Raw genomic sequence first — 20096 nt, 5'->3', positions numbered from 1 at the left:
ATGTTTAAATCCATCCAAAAGTTTTCTCACTAACCATGGTGTTCATCATATACATATGAATTTGTATTTAAAAAGTAGCGTGGATACAGTGAAATGCGAAATCCACGTTAGAATTGGAGATCGCTACGTGACACACACTCTAATTCAAATAACTAACTACGTGACACACACTCTAATTCAAATAACTAATTATGTGTCACCCACTCTAATCCACGTTAGCGTGGGTACCGTTTCGATTTTTTTTAAATAACTCATTAATTAATTTATAGTACTCCCTTTGTTCACTTTTATAAGACCTTGAAGACATTTCAGACAATGTGCAAAACAGTTCATTTTAAGTTGTCTGAAACGACTTACAAAAGTGAACGGATGGAGTATCTCGTTTCGAATGACTAATTATTGCAAGGAAAACACGGGCATGGTAATACATACAGATTCGTTTGCAAATGAAAGAAGATTCGTTTGCATTCTCAAATGTAGGCGCACCAGGCAGACCAGGGTCGTGTCGGGGTGGACGTTGCTTCGGTGCCTTAAAGGCAACTGCCTTTGGGTCACTGACATGTGGGCCAGCCACCGGTTGGGCCCACATGTCATGGACACAAAGGCAGGTGCCTTAAGGCACCGAAGCATTGTCCTGTCGGGGTGGTCGCGTGTGTCGGACGGACGCGTAGCACCCAGCCACCCACCCCCCTCCCCCCAAAAAAAGGACGACGACAATATAAGTTCGCGCTTCCACGTTTTAGATTGAAATATCTGGCAGCCCCAATTCCAGCCCTGCAAAATCTCTCTTCTCCACCATCCCCTTCCGCGCCCAGATTGCTCAAATCCCTAATTCGCCGCCAACCCTCGAATCGCCCCTCGTCTCGTCTCTTTCCCCACCATTCCCCACCTCTGTGCCGGACGACGACGACGAAGACGACGGTCCCGCTTCACCACCGCACCGGAGCTACCCCATCTACGCCCTCGTCCACCGCACGGGTGGTCCACCGACAACGTCGGCCGCCGCAACCGACGTGCCTCACAGACACCGAGTTCCACCGCATCAGGTGCGCTTCACCGACACCGTCTCCCAGCTCACCGGGCTACTTCACCGAGCACATCGTCGCACCTCCGCCCCCCGAGGCCGTTGGGGCTTCACCAACGGTCTCGTCCACCGCATCGTAGCGCTCCGCTGCCACTCAAGATCTGCATCCGTGCGCGGCCAGCCAATGCCAGCGCATCACCCTCAACGGCTCTGAAGTGACCCGCACTCTAGCTAGGCGAGCATGCCCAAACGCCGGCCCGAACTAGGTATCCACACATCACTCCCTTGTGCACTATTCCGACGATGTTTGGATATCCTTTCACTGCTCTCTTAGCTTACACGCCTATGCAACTCTGACTTTAACTCTTATTTCTTCTGGAGATATCATCTGAAACAAGCAAATCCATTTTTTAGCGAAGCATGACGGCGCTACGGGATCTAGTACACATCCTGCACACCCGTATAACCTTGTAAGTATCTGTCCTCCGGTACAACATCAAGGTCGATTCCTCTTATTTGATCAACCATTCGCCGTGTCAAAAATGCAGAGGGGGATGCAAGGAGCACAAGGCCTGCACATCCAAGCAAGTGGTAACATGGACTTGTACATGGAACATCCCAAGCGCAAGTAGAGCTGCAGTGAGCCTGTACAACGAGCTAGCGTAAGTCCCCGCATTTCATTTAATTCGTACTGGCATTCGTGTATGATTTGTGTGCAGTGGCTGATCCACGAATTCAAGTTACCAGGGGCGAACATTTAACTTAAAAAATACGAAGGCACTTGCACTCCGGAAATCAACATAACTTGAGAAATGTGAAGCTACATGCACTTTGAAAACTAGCGAATGATCCAAACTAGTTCAGATTATAAACACTAAATGATGCAAGCACCAAAAAACACAAAATGCAACATGGTGTACAAGGACTACAAACATGGTCTGTACCTGCTTGAATTATTCGTTCTTTGGCTGAAAATATCGAAGTGTAATTGCACGTATAACCAGTGTGCAAACTGCATATCAATATATCTATCCTGCATAAGTATGGCAATAGTTTCAAACAACAGATTAGAAAAGTATTTATGCTATGTTGTCATGATACGGGGACTTTCTGGTAGATGGCCTCGACGTTTCCTCAAGCTATGAAAATGCACTATAATTTGCTTGTCATCAATGCCTGCAAATCTCTGTCTCTCTCAACATAGTAGATCATCATTAGACACTAAATCCTTCAATGAGCTTGCAAAATGCTTGCATTAGATCCCTCATTAGACACTATATGTTCATCACCAGGAGCATGTAAAATGTTTGCATCAAATCCTTCATTAGCAGTCTGTTCATTAGACACTTCAGGCTCAAGAACAACATGAGCTTGTATGTTTGCACCGGAAACTTGATTAGATACATCAGATTCAGTCAGTTCAGTATTGATTGGGGGAGTTATAAAATAAGTAGAAATTGGTTTCATTTTCTCATAGATTCCCTACATACAAGCAGTTTTACAACACCGTCAGGTTTAACTATTGGCCATAAATTGAAGAGTTGAATTAGATATAATCAGGGATGTGATGTACCTGCTCGTTGCACATGCTACTCTTGCAAGCTGCGACTGTCCGTTTGCGCAAGCTCGATGCCATGCCCGTGCTGCCGCCGCTGCCTCCCACGCAGGCTACACCCAGGGTTGGATCTTCATCTTCTTGTCCTTCCGTTCGCTTGAAGCCCGGCGACCGCCCTCCAACGAGGGCGCGAGGAAGTGTTGTGTCGGTCTGTCCAGCGGCGGCTAGGTTAGGAGCAAACCAGACTGGAGGCTGGAGCGAATGAATTGGGATTTTTCCTGCTGTCGATCGATATGGGAGGCGCTCGTTTGGGCCGCGAGCCTGCTATAGGGCCTGCCTTGCACTTATGTTATTGGCCCATCCAAATTGAAACATTTTTCTTCATTTTTTACATTGCCTGCTCATGCATTGGGACGAACAAAACTAGCATGGGCCAACCTGGACGACTCAAACTAGGTGCACACTTTCCAGCCACCTGAGGCGGCCGCCCATACCAGCCCCTATGGTGGCGTCGCCCCTTTTTGCGTGTATGATTGGATAGTGAAAAATATTCTAGTGGCGCTTTTGATTTACCCACAGAATGGTTGAATTGCTTGTTTCTATGAACTGAGTTCGCCAATAATGTGAAGGATGCCAGTCTTTTCATCCTATTGTAGATTGCTTAGATCTCGATATGCCAAAAGTAATCACATGAAATATACAGTAAAAGCCAGTGTGATGTGTTTGGCTACAACTAGTCTGACTACACGTCCTCATATAACATATCAAGGACGCACCATCTTACCAGATTAACCATTCGACTTACCCATGCAGTGTGGGAAGAAAGAAGTATTGGGACTGCGTATCCAAGCAATTGATGCCATGGACTCCTTCGTACAACCTTGTAAGCGAAAAAGAAGTTGCAGTGTGCCTGTACAAAGAACTAGCGTAAGTTCAGTTACCTGCTTCTCGGAATTTTAGTTAGCCACTTATTGCAAAAATTGTTCAATTACGTTGCTTGGCTTAATTTAGTTTGCTACTGATTACATAATGGCACAGCCTGTTAATCATATTGTAGACTGCGCCTATCTATGTGTTTGATACTTACTGTTAAGAATTACCTGTTTGCCTTAACTTAAATATCTACTTGTTTGTTTAACTGCTTTGCTGCTGCAACAGCGGGTTACAATGATGTTAATAACTACTTTTCAGCATCCAATTGAAACTCTTTAATTCCTTGTTTGTTTAACTGGTTTGCTGTTATAACTCCCAGTTGAGATGTTTTGCTAACTTCAACTTTTCTGAATCCAATCGGAACTTTAATGGCAAAACAGGTTAGCCCAAGATCAAAGAGCGAGGTCCCCATGGACGTTGCATCATCCCACAGCAGTGGCACCGGCCCAATCGTGCATTATGAATTGCCAACTGCTGATGCTCTAGAGGCTAAACTAGTGGTAGAAAGAGATTCTGCTTCTGCACTTAGAGATGAAGTTGACATGTTGAGGAAGCAAACAGCACAATCACAAGCAGTACTCAAGACAACCATTAAATATTTGGTGGATTTCAAAACGAAGCAAGCTGAGACTGACCAGATTGTTAAGGTCCTGAAGGAAAAAAGGAAATTAAATTCCTACTTGGTAAATCATAGGTGAAATGTTCTTTCCATAGTTGAATAACCTTTGTGTTGTCTGTTCATGTAATCAATCAAACCATTTGTTTTAGAGATCATGTAATAATTGTTTTTTTTGTTTTTTGGTTTGTAATTTTATTTGAGCACAAGTCTGTATCAATTGATAAGACTCGGAGACATTTCATTTGGATTGCTGTGCCAGACCTACAAATATGCCAATCGGGCTGAATGTGCATTCAGCAATAGTAGTAGTATAGATGGACCATAAGTGGCACGCATTGGAAAGGGCCAAGATGCTGGCTAAAAAAAGGATGCTGTTGTAGCCAAAAAAAAGTACAGCGGCCTGGCTTATGTATGTTAGTTGATATTATTGATCCATATACTCTATAAGTGTTTATATGTCTGTTAGTTCTGTACATTCTTGGTTGATTGACTCGGTATTTGAATCTTGATACATCGCTTGTGTACATATCTAAATGGGAGTACACATTATGCTGCGTGTGACATTTGAGTTGGACATGAAGTGTTCCAAATATTCGAATTCACCTTAAACTGGATTCTAGTTTCTGAATTTGAGTATCGGCATTTGTAAACCATATTCATATATGACAGTGGAATACATCTTTGTCGTCCTTTTGAAGATATATAAAAACACATAGAATGATTTATAAAGATTCATATAGGAATACAAAATGGATTCGAATTTAGTTGCCAGGGTAAACGTGGATGCTTATTGTCCCAAAATTCGAAAGAAGCAGCAAAATGTCCACTCCCACGTCGGCTGCCCGAAGCCAAGTGTTTGGGAGATGGAAATTACTGTCTACCCATTACACGGACAATCCATCGGCCCGATTTCCACTGCTCTAAATAGGGGTAGGTTAGTAACTTCAATTAGACGTGACACGACCGCCTCTGAGCCCATTCCGACACGGTGGGCGTCAAACATGGGCGGCAAAACTCATTTGATTCAAGCTCGTCCGAAAGACCTCTGTTTCTCCCTCCATTCCCCATTCATACACGGTGGGCGGCAAAACAAACTCGACTCGGCCGAAATCGATGTAGGCAAATATTTTCAATAGGGGCAGGTTTGTAACTTCACTCAGACGTGACACAACCGCCCTACCTGTCAGCCCCGTTCATACACCGTGGGCGCCAACCACCCTCTCCTCGCCCGAAATCGCTCTGGGCAAATATTGGCGAGATGCGAGATTACCGTCCTATCCCCAACCAACGAGACGTCCAAATTTTAAACGGGGGCTAAGTTCGTAACTTTCCCATATTTCAGACAGGCGCGTCCCAAAAACATGGTTCCCCATACCTCTCCCTCCATTTTCCCATTCATACACCGTCCGCGCTAGAACACCCCATCCCCACACCAGCCTCCGTCCGCCACCCCATCCATTGCCGCCGTCCTCCACCACATCCATCGCCACCGTCCTCCACCATGCCGGAGCGCCTACCAAGACCGCGTCGTCCACTGCTAAAGATGGACGTTTCTCATCCACGGCGACGGACCAATAGCCTTGCATCGCGTCCTCTCGCTTCATCGGCGCCGTCGTCCTCTTTGCCGGGGCCGCTCACACGACCTTCTCTTCCACCGCAATGGGACTTATCCCCCGATGCACCTGTCTACCGTCGCAGATCTGCTTCAACGCCACCGACAGCCATCATACCCCCGATGCCTGCACGGCGCCTCAAGAGAGGTGGTACTTCATATCTCCTCAACTTTTTGATCTCAACCAGAAAATAGATCTTAACTTGGTTACTCTACTTTCTTTTCAGCTCTTAGAATTTAGTTCTTAGTTCGAAGCAAACAATGGATGCTAAATATCATTTCTCCAGTTTGTAGCTTCAAATCTGCCATGGCACAGCCATAATACGGTTTAATTGATCATGCTTAGGGTTTAATTGATCATGTTGGTTCCGTGGTGGTTTCTTTAATAGAAATCGGAGGGGAAACCCTCTTTTGCTAAAAAAATATGCTTAGAGTTTCCCCCTTTTATGATCACTATACGATCAAAATACGTGCTTCGTGTCATAATGACACTGCTCCACCCATCAAGCTAAACAAGCTTAGTTGTTCAAATACGAATCTGATATTATTAAAACAGAGTTGTTTAATTGGTCAGCTAAATGTTCCTAAATTAGTTTCGAAAATGCATGTTCGCCGCTCGGGTGTGTATCTCTACAGGGTGCCCACGGTGGGCCGGCCCACCCTGGGATTTTGGGTCGTCCCAGGCCCCGATTCCCCTCTGTTCTGCTGCGCACTTCCGATCTCTACTCGCCCCCAGCCGCCTGCCTCGCCGGCGACTTGCCGTCCCCGGACGGCATGACTCTAGGAGGAGATGCCGGACTAACAGGAGACCAGGAGCCGCTCGCCCAACAGCGTCACCGCTGCCCGGGCGCGCCGCCGTGCCTACCTTCCCAGTCCGTTCAGGGCTCAGGCGTGCAGCACCCACCAAGCCAACCCGATTTATCCTGAGATACGTCCTCAACACTCAGCAGCCACTCCTCATCACCCATTTTCTAATTGATTCATTACTCATTAGGCAGGACTGTCATTAGGGTTTGTTGTGTGCTCAGTGCTACCTACACTTAATGGTTCAGATGTATTTCGGTAATCTTTCGTACCTCTAAAGTTCACAGGGTTTTCAAAATTCTGGCCCTCGGAACAGAAACTAGTCATTTTGGATTGTTGGTCGTAGTGACATTGACCCAGATTACTACTGGAAGCCATGTTTGTTGACAATTTTACTTGTCTTTCTTACTCATTCGATATAATATCCAATTATTCACGTCGATTAGTTGTAAACAATAAGTGCTAGACAAACTTCTTCATTCAGATTTTGGACGGTCTCTTACTACAGTTACAATTCTGCATACTTGTCCTAGTAAGCTCACAAGTAAATGATTGATTCACTACATCTATGCTTGCCTTGTCATATTTGTTGTCAATATTTTTTAGGGTGGACCACCTTGTTTCTAAATACTGGAACCGTAGACATGAGTGAATAGTATTTCTCTATGTGATCTCTTCCATCATGTGTGGGTAACGAACAATGCATTGTATAGAAAGAAAGTGTCATTTCCAGCTTACAAGGTTTCGATCTTTTACATGGAATACAATCTCCCTACTTGCTTTGTGTCGCACTACCAACACTCCACCCTTGAAGCTAAACATTACGGCACTCATAATTGCTTAGTTTATTTGTTCAAATACGAATTTCATATGATTCTAATGTTCCTACTTCAGTTTTGAAATGTGTGCCTGCCTGTTATAGAGACATAAGGGGTTTGTATTTCTGTGTGTGGTCTGGTCAGCACGGTTGGGGAGGTGAACTTTGCATATGCAGGGGTTTATAGGGAGACACTCTCTGAGTTGAATCCGCAATACATTCCATAGAAAATCTGACTACTTTTTATGTTTTCATGAATCTCAGATTCTGAACAGCATCATAATGATTATGAGCTTGCGCGCATGAAAAGAATAAAGCAGAACAATGCCATGGCTGTCAAACTTGGCATTAAGGGACTGCAATCAAGTCTGGATGCAATGCAATGCAAACGCTCTCCACCTACAGATTCATGCTCAGAATATGATCCTAACGGTGATTCTGAGCCAGAGGGAGACCTAAGTCAATGTAGCTCCCTAGTGGAGGAGTCAGAGGAAGATGCCCTATCTTATTCACCCATCAAGGTACTTGCTCTAACTTTCCAAGGTTACATTGCTCGCACATATCTTGCAACTGATGCTTTGCATTGCTTCTACTTTGTTGAACTGCCATTAGCTTAGTTTACACATCGTGTATGTGAATTCGCCCTGCCTATCCATTTTCAGTACATATTCCATCTGTCATCATACCATATTTATCCATTCAAATGTTGTTCTTGTGTATCAGACGTTCAAAAGGAAGAGGGCGATTGCTGATCGTGGAGGAGCACAAGCAAAGTCTTTGGAAAAGGTAGTGGCACCTGATAAATCAAATAGCCCATTCGGTGTAGTTGCAATATCACCTGACCCACAAAATACCCCAACTCTAGCAGACTCTAGCCCTACTACACTGGTCATTTCTGATGCCCCAACTCAGCAGAGCCCAACTGCAGCAAACAGTATGATTATGCCAGTTGACATAGCACCAGCTGTACGACGCAAAACCCCCATTCCAGCAAATAGTACACCAAATCCAGTTGCCAAATCCCTTTTCAAACCAGAGAGAGCCCCAATTGCAGCAAATAGGACCCCCGTTCCATTTCTTCCCAGTTTAGAAGATGAAGCTTATGTTGTTGTCAGGAACTTTGTGCGCATCTTTCCTTCATGGAAAGATTATACCGCAGACACAGAACAATTTCCAGTCTTCCTCCGCAACTTACGCGTAAGTAATGTACTAATGTTATTCATGGTCATTACTGCATATGTTTCTACTGACATAAGACACAAGATTTCATTCTTTTAAATAGGCGAGGAGCAAACTGGATTGTGATGACGAGCAAGGGTTGGTTGCGCTTTTCAAGCACTCGTTGATGAAGTATCGTTCCTACCTGAGGCAAGCGCACTTCGATGGCAAGTGCTACATTTATCCGATGGTGACTGGAATAATCTTGTTACACATTGGTCTCGGCTGCAGCGTAAGGTACTGTCTATGATATCACATCACAATTTGAACTACATTTCTGCATTTGCCTTAATGTCTCACTTGTACGAAAACTGTTAGCAGAAGAACATTCGTTCTCAAGGGACCACAGAATCTCGCAACTATACTGCACACTGCATTGCTCTTGTGAGTACCTCTTGCCCTGTATGACCATACTTACTTTCATAGCTGTTTGATTATGTAGCATCACTGCACATGTTAGCCTCGTAATCGTCCATTTGGTGGACATTATAAGATCCGTATGGACTCTTACATAAATTTAGAATCAACCCAATGCTTTTGAAGAGGTTTAGCTCTGCAGTCCTCTTGTAAGGACTGAACATGGTCTATCACTGTACTTACATTAACAGCTACTCCCTCCGTCCCATAATATAAGAACGTTTTGTACAGTACACCAGTGTTCAAAACACTCTTGTATTATGGGAAGAGGGATTGGTTCATTTTGTAGCATTCTGCATCTTATCTCCCTTGCCCACCATGTACTAAAAAAGATCAGATCTATATTTAATCTTACCAACAAGTAGAATACACAGACAATGCCAGTGCAGAAGTGTAGCCCATTGCTCTTGTCAGTACAATTTGTCCTGTAACGCTTGTACTTCTAGGGATTGGTAGTTGATTATGTAGCATCAATCTGCATCTTATCTTCATTATCCTCTATCCCTTCCAGTATTATCATATCTATAATTACTCTCTACAAAATGTAGAGTACAGGCAATGCTTATGAAGAAGATTATGTGCTGAAATTCTTGAGTTATCCTTCCCTTGACATGGAGAAGGGCATTATAAAGCCGGTGTTAACTGTTAATGTAAGTCAGTCCTTCTAAAGCCTTTATCCTCAACTGCTGTTTAATTTGCTCATACTCCCTATCATTTACTGCTGTTTAGTTTGCTGTTTCTACCAAAATGTATGTTCGTAAGAACCGTAAGTTCTAAGTTTTACTTGTAAAACCAAATTACTTATTCATACCATGCACATTACTTAATACTCCCGATATGTATGCTTGTTTTTGTGGATCTATAATCTAGTGTGTGGTGAAGCAGCCCACGTTTGCACCTTGTCATCTCCTGTGTTATCTTACTGATGTGGCTGATGATATGAACAACATGCCATGCACATTATCCAAAATAGATACAATGATTTTCTTTGCCCTTCATCTATGCTTGTTATGTTGACATGGTAATCCAGTAGTGTGGTTAAGCTCCCCACATTATGAACAATGCCAAATTATGCTATTGATATTTTGAACTTACTCTTCATTTTCTAATTTGAAATTGGATAGAATTGACAAAACAGTTATCATCTTTGTTTATACACGTGCAAAACCTGTCATCTCTCTGCTTTGTTTCAGGGTGATATGCCTGATGGCATGCACAAGTCTGCGGAAGGCTGTGAGACAAACCCAACATATATTGCAGCAAAGAAGGCAAAACATCTTGAAGATAGCGAGACAACCCCAAAGTCTTGTCTTGATGCAGTGTTCAAGTTACTTGAGACTAACAGTCAGACAAGCTCACAGAATTCGTTGTCTGAACCAGTTCGACTTCTTCAGTCTCAAGTTCTAGCAGAAAGGCATTCTGCAACTCAACTTCGACTTGAAGTCCTATCTCTAAGAAAGATTGCGGAGAACACCAATGAGAACCTCATCGCTAAACAGCTACACCTGGAAGCTATGACCGACATGCTAGGCCGGTCTCACAGCCTTGCTCAGCAGCTTGCGCAGCAGTTCCCCCGCAAGGCTAACCTTTCTTGAACTGTCTTGGAAGTGGTCTCGGTTCAGTATTATTTTGTTACGCTGCAATGGTGCCCAGTTTTTGTAATCTGCTTCTTCGTTGCGCTTTATGATCACTGGTGGCGAACTTTGATGCCTAGTGGATGTAATATGTGTAATAGCCGTGATAGCCTAGCATAAGTTGCTTGCTTATTTATTTCCTTGTTGTCTTGTTTATTTGTTTGCTTGTAGTCAGTGCAGTTCTTTTTCCGCGGTTTGCTAGTGGCTGCAATAACCTATTTTTAAAAACAAGGCCACAATAACCATGGGCTAATATTTACTGTAGTGACACTGGGCCTCCTACGGGCCGTAGAAACAGTGGGCCTTCTACGGGCCGTAGAAACAGTAGGCCTTCTACGGGCCATAGAAACAATGGGCCTTCTATGGGCCGTAGAAACAATGGGCCTTCTACGGGCCGTATCATCAATCGGCCTTATACGGGCCGTATGATCGATTGGCCAAACATGAGCCAATAACAGGCCGCATTATGGCCGTAAACGGGCTAGAGTTGGAATCGTCCGTTCATGGGCCGACCATGACGGGCCATCGTTAATAGGCCGTATTTGATGACGCTATGAAAACGGACCAATGTATTAACGGACCACAAACGGGCCGACTGTAACCACGGGCTGAATTTGGCCCACAAGCAGAAAATGATAGTAACGGGCCGTAAGTAAACGAATGCTGGAAATGAGCCCAAGAATAAATGGGCTCTGAGAAGGCCGAAAGATAACATGGGCTAGAAACGGCCCAACGGAATAACGGGCCATTAATGGGTATAAAGTGATACACTCTTCATTACGGGCCAGTTTCACCACGGTCCGTTAATGGGTGTAAAGTGATACATTGTTCATTACGGGCTAGTTTCACCACGGGCCGTTAATAGGCCAAGAGTTACATAGGGCCTCATATGGGCCGAAAGACGTCATGGGCCATACATGGGCCAGAAGTGAAAACGGGCTGGAATCATATTGGATGGCCCAGATGTAACACCCCGGATGTAACTTTCCATATTTGTAACTCCAACTCTTGCCATTTTCGGCTATGTGTTATGATATTCCCTCCGTGGTTGGGTTTTTTCTTTCGTTTTGCATTTTGTTCATGTCATGCATCTCATATCATGTCATCATGTGCATCTCTTTTGCATACGTGTTCGTCTCATGCATCCGAGCATTTTCCCCGTTGTCCGTTTTGCAATCCGACACTCCCACATGCACCGACGCACCCCTTTTGTTTCTTTTCGTGAGCGGGTGTTAAACGTTCTCGGAATGGACCAAGGTTTGCCAAGTGGCCTTGGTATACCACCGGTAGACCACCTGTCAAGTTTCGTTCCATTTGGAGGTCGTTTGATGCTCCAACGGTTAACCGGGTAACCGCAAAGGCCTTTTGTGTGTTGCAGCAAAATCCCCCTCCAAACTGCCCAATAACCCACCTAAGTCACTTCCATGCTCTCGGTCATTCGATCACGATCGTGTGGGCGAAAGCCGCACTCCATTTGGAGTATCCTAGCTCCCTCTAGCTATAAATATGTCCTCCTCGTCCAAATCCGGGTCCAAACCCTAGCCCTGCTCCCTCCGCGCGCCGGACACGTCCGGTCCACGCCGGACAAACCGCGCTGCCGCCCGCAGCCAATCGCGGCGTGCCACGTCAGCACCGCTCCGTCGTCCGCGTCGCCGGCCCGCCTGGCCCGTGCTCGGCCCCCGCGGCCCGCGTCGCCGCCTCCCGCGCCCCACGGCGCCGCGCCCCCGAGCCCGCGCGTCCACTCCGCCGGCGACCCCGCCGACCGTCTCCGCCGCCCCGCGCCGCCGCGGCTCCGCCGGCGACCCTGCGGCCCCGTCCCCGACCGCCGGCGCCCGTCCTCGTCCCCTCCGTCCTCCTCCTTCCCCAACTCTGGCCGAGACCCGGCGAACCTCGAAGGTTGTGCCTGCCCCGATCCAGATCTGGAAGAAGGTTGACCCTGAAAATCCTCTAAGTCCCCGAATTATTGCATTATGTGCTCATGTTCATCATGCCATAACTTCTTGCATACTGCTCCGTTCCATGCGTGTTATATATCGAAATGTTCATCACGAGATGCGCTTCATTTTGTTCCATTGTGACATGCTCGTTTGAGTTCATCTTGATGCCCAAATCTCTGGTTCAAGAGTGCTATATGATGTTTACTGCTGTTACTTATCAGAACTTGGTGTTTTGTTATTTTTGTTGCATTTGATGCGTGCATCTTATGGGCATGAGCTCTACAGGTGTTTTGATCTATGCCATGCCATCTTTACAGAGGTGTATGCCATGTATTTTTGTGATCTATGTGGTGACTATCAGAAGCATGCAAACTAGGCTTCGTGATGTTTCTGTTTCCAGGGACTTTTTGCTAAGTCTGTGACTGCTGTTATTTTGTTGCCATGTATCCATGCGTCTACAGTGAGATCCATGCTTATTTTGAGTATATTCAGTAAGGATGTTTTATAGATATAGTTGTGCTCTATCCATCCATGCCCCTATTTACAATTATGGAATGCCCTAGCATGTCGTAATCTTGCTCTACTTTTGCTATGAAATGTTCCTGGCAGAATGTTAACATGATATTCAATTTTGCCAAGGTTGTTGTAGTTGATCCATACATGCTATGAACTTGATCTTGCCATGGGTAGCTTCATGAACATGCCATCTTGCTGTAGGTATGCTTGTTTTGTCATGCATTGCTTTGATATGAGTGAATCGAGCTCACAAAGATGCCTTCATAATGCTGTTAATGCCATGCTCTGTTTTCTGCAAAGTCTGAAACCTGTTAACGAAACTTGCTATGTTTACTTGGGTGCCATCATATCTTCTGATCCTTTTTGGCTCATGGTCAGTAAGGGACTTTTGTTCCATGCTTTTAGTAGATTCATGCCATGCCTTGTTGTGCTATTTTAAGTTCCTGTAGCATGTGTTTTTCTTGCTCTGAACATTGCTACCTGATGCTGTTTCAGCCATGTCCAGTATTTTCTCCAAGTCTGTTAAGCTGATATCTTTTGCACTTTTGTCATGCTTGTTTGAGCCTGTTATAATGTGATCTAGCCATAGCTCAGTGTTCATCTTTTGTCAAGCATTGCATGTAGATCACTGCCATATGCTTTGTTGCTATGTTGGATGCTGTAGCATAGTTACTTAATGTATTCTAAGTGCTATCATGCTGTTAATCGCAGAATCGTGTCATTCTTGTTTTGCTTGCCATTTGCAAACTGTGCATCCGTTTCTGGTGATCTTTATATCGATTTCGACCGAAATCATCTCATCTTTCCAGTGGCATACTTGGTTTGCCAAGTTACTGCCTTGTTCATCCTTTTTCTTCCGGAGCATGCATACGCATCGCATATCATATCTCGCATATCATGCATGTATTGCATCATGTTGTTTGTGCATTTCCCGTGATTGATTGTGGTTCCATTGCTTGTGTCCTTGCTGTGGATAGAGCCGGGAGACGAGTTCGTGAATGAGGAACCTATTGAGTACGCTTACGAGGATCAAGCTTTCGACAACTCTGAGAACCTTGCACGCAAGATGACCATACCCTCGAAATCACTTCTATCTTTACTTTGCTAGTTGTTCGTTCTATTGCTATGCTGTGCTACCTACCACTTGCTATATCATGCCTCCCATATTTGCCATGTCAAGCCTCTAACCATCCTTTCCTAGCAAACCGTTGTTTGGCTAAGTTACCGCTTTTGCTCAGCCCTCCTTATAGCGTTGCTAGTTGCAGGTGAAGTTGAAGTTGGTTCCATGTTGGAACATGGATATATTTTGGCATATCAAAATATCTCTTATTTAATTAATGCAACTATATATTTGGTAAAGGGTGGAAGGCTCAGCCTTATGCCTGGTGTTTTGTTCCACTCTTGCCGCCCTAGTTTCCGTCATACCGGTATTATGTTCCTTGAGTTTGTGTTCCTTACGCGGTTGGGTGATTTATGGGACCCCCTTGACAGTTCGCCTTGAATAAAACTCCTCCAGCAAGGCCCACCCTTGGTTTTACATTTGCCTACCTAAGCCTTTTTCCCTTGGGTTTTCGCGAGCCCGAGGGTCATCTTTATTTAAATCCCCGGGCCAGTGTTCCTCTGATTGCTGGTCCAAACTAGAGCCCTTTGCAGCGCCACCTCGGGGAAACTTGAGGCCTGGTTTTAGTTGTACGGACTGCTCATCCGGTGTGCCCTGAGAACTAGATATGTGCAGGTCCTATCGGGATTTCTCGGCACATTCGGGCGGCTTTGCTGGTCTTGTTTTACCATTGCCGAAATGTCTTGTAAACCGGGATTCTGAGACTAATCGGGTCTTCCCGGGAGAAGGTTTATCCTTCGTTGACCGTTAGATCTTATAATGGGCTAAGTTGGGACACCCCTGCAGGGTATTATCTTTCGAAAGCCGTGCCCGCGGTTATGAGGCAGATGGGAATTTGTTAATGTCCGGTTGTAGAGAACTTGACACTTGACTTAATTAAAATACATCAACCGTGGGTGTAGCCGTGATGGTCTCTTCTCGGCGGAGTCCGGGAAGTGAACACGGTTTGAGTTATGCATGAACGTAAGTAGTTTCAGGATCACTTCTTGATCATTTCTAGCTTCGCGACCGTTGCGTTGCTTCTCTTCTCGCTCTCATTTGCGTATGTTAGCAACCGTATGCTTAGTGCTTGCTGCAGATCCACCTCATTACACCATCCTTTCCTTCAAGCTTAAATAGTCTTGATCTCGTGGGTGTGAGATTGCTGAGTCCTCGTGACTCACAGATTCTACCAAAATAGTTGCAGGTGCCGACGATACCAGTGCAGGTGACGCAACCGAGCTCAAGTGGGAGTTGGATGAGGAACGTGGTCGTTACTATGTTTCGTTTCCAGATGATCAGTAGTGGAGCCCAGTTGGGACGATCGGGGATCTAGCATTTGGGGTTATCTTATTTTCATTTGGATTTGACCGTAGTCGGTCTATGTGTGGATTTTGGATGATGTATGAATTAATTTATGTATTGTGTGAAGTGGCGATTGTAAGCCAACTCTCATTATCCCATTCTTGTTCATTACATGGGATTGTGTGAATATGACCCTTCTTGCGACAATACCTACAATGCGGTTATGCCTCTAAGTCGTGCCTCGACACGTGGGAGATATAGCCTCATCGTGGGCGTTACACCATATGACGCTACTGGGCCTAATTCGGATAGGGCGTAACGGGCCTTGGGTTAGCGGGCTGTAAATGGGCTATATGCGAACAGGCCGTTAACAGGCTTTCCATGGGCCGGCCCGCCACCTTTTGACCAAGTCAAACGGGCCGGCCTTTTCACAGGAATGGGCCTCTGTTGGGCCGTGCCACGTGTCGACGTATCATAGGCGCCTTCTGTCCAATGAGTGGATGACATTTGTCCCAACGATGAGCCGACACGTGTTTCCTCCAACCAATGATGATTTTACACGTGGAAAATCCCCATTTGTCGGGGCTGTTAACAGGTTATCGGATCCAAAACCCGACCCGATAGCTTAACGGGGTTCCGTTACGGTGGATGCCACGTGTCGGTCACCCTTGACGAAAGCACTTCTGTGACGCGCGATTTATCGTCATGGAAGTGGACACTTCCGTGATGATAATTTTGGTAATGTCATGGAACACTTCTACGACAGCACAGGTATGACTATCTTGATTCTGTCATAAATTTGTCATGGATGTACATGCATGACAAAAAACGCGACCTACTGTGACAAACACGTATCATCATGGAAGTGTATTTTTTTGTAGTGGCCATTCAGTATGGCATCAATGTTGGTCTCTTCAGGATCTGGAGTTTTCTCCGGTTCAACAGCCACGTCTTCATCAGCCGGTTTACTCAACCGAGCTTTCTTGCTGGGTCTGGGCTTGGCGCTGAGAAAAATAAACATGAGGATCAGTACAGTATATCAAAATAGCAACATCAAGGATAACAACAAGTGTATAGCTCACCCAAGAACTGTTTTGAGGGGTGGAAGTTTTGTGGCCGACGACTCGCCAGAAGATGAGTGAGAAGTACCCTGATAATTTGAATCAGACGGGTTAAGAGGCTGGCGGAAACAACCTGCTTTGGGGCATGAAGTATCAATGGGATAAGAGACCTCTGATCGGCGTCTCCGAACCTGACTGTTCGGTAAACCGGCGGAGGTAACTACCTGGCCATTGTGCCGGGTTGTGCGGCGAGCCTCGTGCTACTGTGTCTTCAATAGAAAGTTTGGGTCCAAGTAAGCAAGGGGTGAGAACATTTTACTTTCCGGTTTGCTCGACGGATTTTTTATGTCGGCAGAAGATCTGAATCGAAGGAAAGAATGATTACCTCTACATCATCAGCATGACTGCCTTCAGCGTCGTCCTGATAATAATCATTGTCAACGAGGTGTACGAAAAATGAACCAAGAGAGTCAAGTTCTACCTCTGGTTCCGGATTACCCACATCGTCATCAGCTGGTAGATCGGAGGATGCAGTGGTCCTTTTCTTGGCAGGTTTTTTAACAACCTTGGTCTTTGGACGAACTGGCTTGACCGGTTTGTCTTGCGGCTTCGCCGGTTTGTCTTGTGATGGTTTCTTGTTCCAGAACGGATCATCACCATGTCAGAAAATAATCACACTTTCAAAGAATATTTGGACAGAAGCAACTTCAGATAAAAAGATTATACACTTCTTACAGCTGGTGGTTTGTTGAAGGTGCAGAAAGGGAGTAGTCCGGTTTGGGCACAGACAGCCTCCGGTTCGTTCAGTATCTTTTTTACAGCCCCAGTGACTTCTGCATCTGCAAGCTGGATGTCAATGTGCCGCTGAGCGTCCTTCAAACTCCCCGTATACTCACACATCAAACCGGAGCGCCGGCTTAAGGGCAGAATACTCCAGCTTATCCAACAACGAGCAAGATCAACTCCTGTCAAACCGTTTGCCATGAAGACTCTAAGCTTTGATAATTGAGGAGCATCGTTGGCCCTTTCTCTTGCCGTCAACCTCTGAGGAAAAGGATGTGTGTTGCTAAGGCGTTCAGGGCGGTAACCCGGCAGGGGGTTTTCATCAGGTGGAGATGTATCCATGCAATAAAACCAAGTCTGGTTCCACTCTTTGGGGTGACTGTGGAGTTTGGGATGAGGGAAGGTGACTTCTTTCCTTTTCTGAACCGCCATTCCGCCCAGTTCCGTATTGGGTCCATCCGAGAACTCCGTGCGATGGTTTAAGTGAAAAAAATCCCTAAACAGTTCGACTGTAGGTTCCTCTTGCAGATAAACCTCACAGAAGACTTGGAAGTGGCAGACGTTGGTCACAGAATTGGGACCGATGTCTTGAGGGCGCAGCTGAAAATTGGCTAGTACATCTCGGAAAAATTTCGAACCGGGAGGGCTAAAACCTCGACCCAGATGGTCAGCAAACACGATTACCTCTCCGTCCTTGGCTGTAGGAGGATTTTCCGGGCCAGGGACCCTCCAGTGGATGACATCTTTCTTGGCTAAAGAGCCCGTTTTAACAAGATTGTTTAACTGTTCTTCGCTTACTCGAGAAGGAGCCCAATTGCATTCATAGACTTGCTTGGCCATGGCAATGAAAGATCTGAAACATGATTATTGCCGGTTTAAGATTTACAATGGACAACTATACATCGGTATAAGGATGTAAGCATATTGCTAAAACGGAATTGGTTATTCGTAAACCGGAGTCTGACAATGGAAACAGTACAATGATGAATGCATTGGCGGTTCAACAGGGGACTAATGGTATCTACTGGGTCATCATTTTGTATATGAAGTTAAACCGCCCAATCTGGTACTCCTTGTGTATAAGTGAAGGAAGAAACAAGTTTCACATCTTGCCATGGTAATTTCAGATCTACCGCGTGTTGGAAAAACAAAATATATTCTGACCTAATTTCCAGCGTGTTAAAGGTTCACCAAGTTGAGATGAGTTTTATACAAGGCAGATGTTCTAACAAGGAAGCAGGAGTCTAAACTACAAAAGGCGTTGAAAATAGTCAGATCTAACCTGCCATTGGTGCTACCGAAGGAAGAACAGCTTCAAGCTATGAAGAACACCGAACCGTAATGGCAGATCTAGGGCGAGAAGAAGAGGGGCTCACTGGTGCAGGAGGAAGCAGCGGAGGATCACCGCTTTTCTCTGAACTGATCAGGTTGATGCAGCGGCGTTTGTCGAAGCAGAGACGATGGATGACGGCGGCGGCAGAGCTCGAGGGTCGGTCGGTGCGAGGAAGACGATGACGCGAAGAGGCACGAGGGGGAAAATGGAAAGACCCCCTGGCCCTATTTATAAGGGCAGAAAGATAAGCGTCAGGCACGAAGATCAAGGAGCCTAAATTTTGGATATGAGGCGGACCTGTCGCCTCGATTGTCGGAGGCTCATTAATGAAGGTGGATTATACACAGGTTTAAATAACAGGTGACATCACGACGGTTTACCATGGTCCTAGAAGATGATGTCACGGCGGTTTACAAGATTATGTGAAGATGTTGAAGAAGAAATTTTCTTAAGTATTGATTATTGACATGAACCAGTTCAAATCAATCTGGGCCTAATGTTGGGGATATTACCACTGGGCGTAAACCGGCAAGGAGAGGGCGGGTTGACCCCATAAGTAGTTCATCTGTATCTAAAGTCCAGGAAGACAGACGGTGACGCTTTATAAAGGCCCAGGGCCCAAAGCCGGTTTAAGGCCTGTAGACATAAACCGGTATTGATATGTAAACTTGTGTTGTAAGATAGAAGTAGCAGAGACCGAGCCGGACACGATTATGAGCCGGCCTCGGGATTCTGTAAACCGACGGGCGTCAACCCATGTATATAAGGGGACGACCCGGCGGCGGTTCAAGGACAACAGACAACAACTCGAGACTCAGGCAAAACGTATTCGCTCCCTAGTCATCGAAACCCCAGCAATTCCATCACAACTAGACGTAGGCTTTTACCTTCATCGTAAGGGGCCGAACTAGTATAAAACTCTCTTGTGTCCCTTGTCTGCTTTAACCCCTTTAAGTTAACCCGTAGCGATGGCTCCACGACTAAGTCGTTTCTCTAGGACATCTGCCGTGACAAAACCACGACAGATCCCATCTCAGATTTCATGGCCTTAAACCATTTCGTGGAATCTGGGCTCATCATCGCTTCCTCATAGTTCGTAGGTTCATCATGGTATAGCAACATGACTTCCAGAACAGGATCACCGTACCACTCTGGTGCGGATCGTACTCTGGTTGACCTACGAGGTTCGGTAGTAACTTGATCTGAAGTTTCATGATCATCATCATTAACTTCCTCACTAATTGGTGTAGTCATCACTTGAACTGATTCCAGTGAAGAGCTACTTTCTGATTCGGGAGAAGGTACAATTACCTCTTCAAGTTCTACTTTCCTCCCACTCACTTCTTTCGAGAGAAACTCCTTCTCTAGAAAGTATCCATTTTTAGCAACAGATATCTTGCCTTCGGATCTGTGATAGAAGGTGTACCCA

This window comes from Triticum aestivum, chromosome 5D (assembly GCF_018294505.1).
Source record: "Triticum aestivum cultivar Chinese Spring chromosome 5D, IWGSC CS RefSeq v2.1, whole genome shotgun sequence".
Lineage (NCBI taxonomy): Eukaryota > Viridiplantae > Streptophyta > Magnoliopsida > Poales > Poaceae > Triticum > Triticum aestivum.
The sequence above is the reverse complement of the archived record's forward strand: the minus strand, read 5'-3'. Positions refer to the sequence as shown.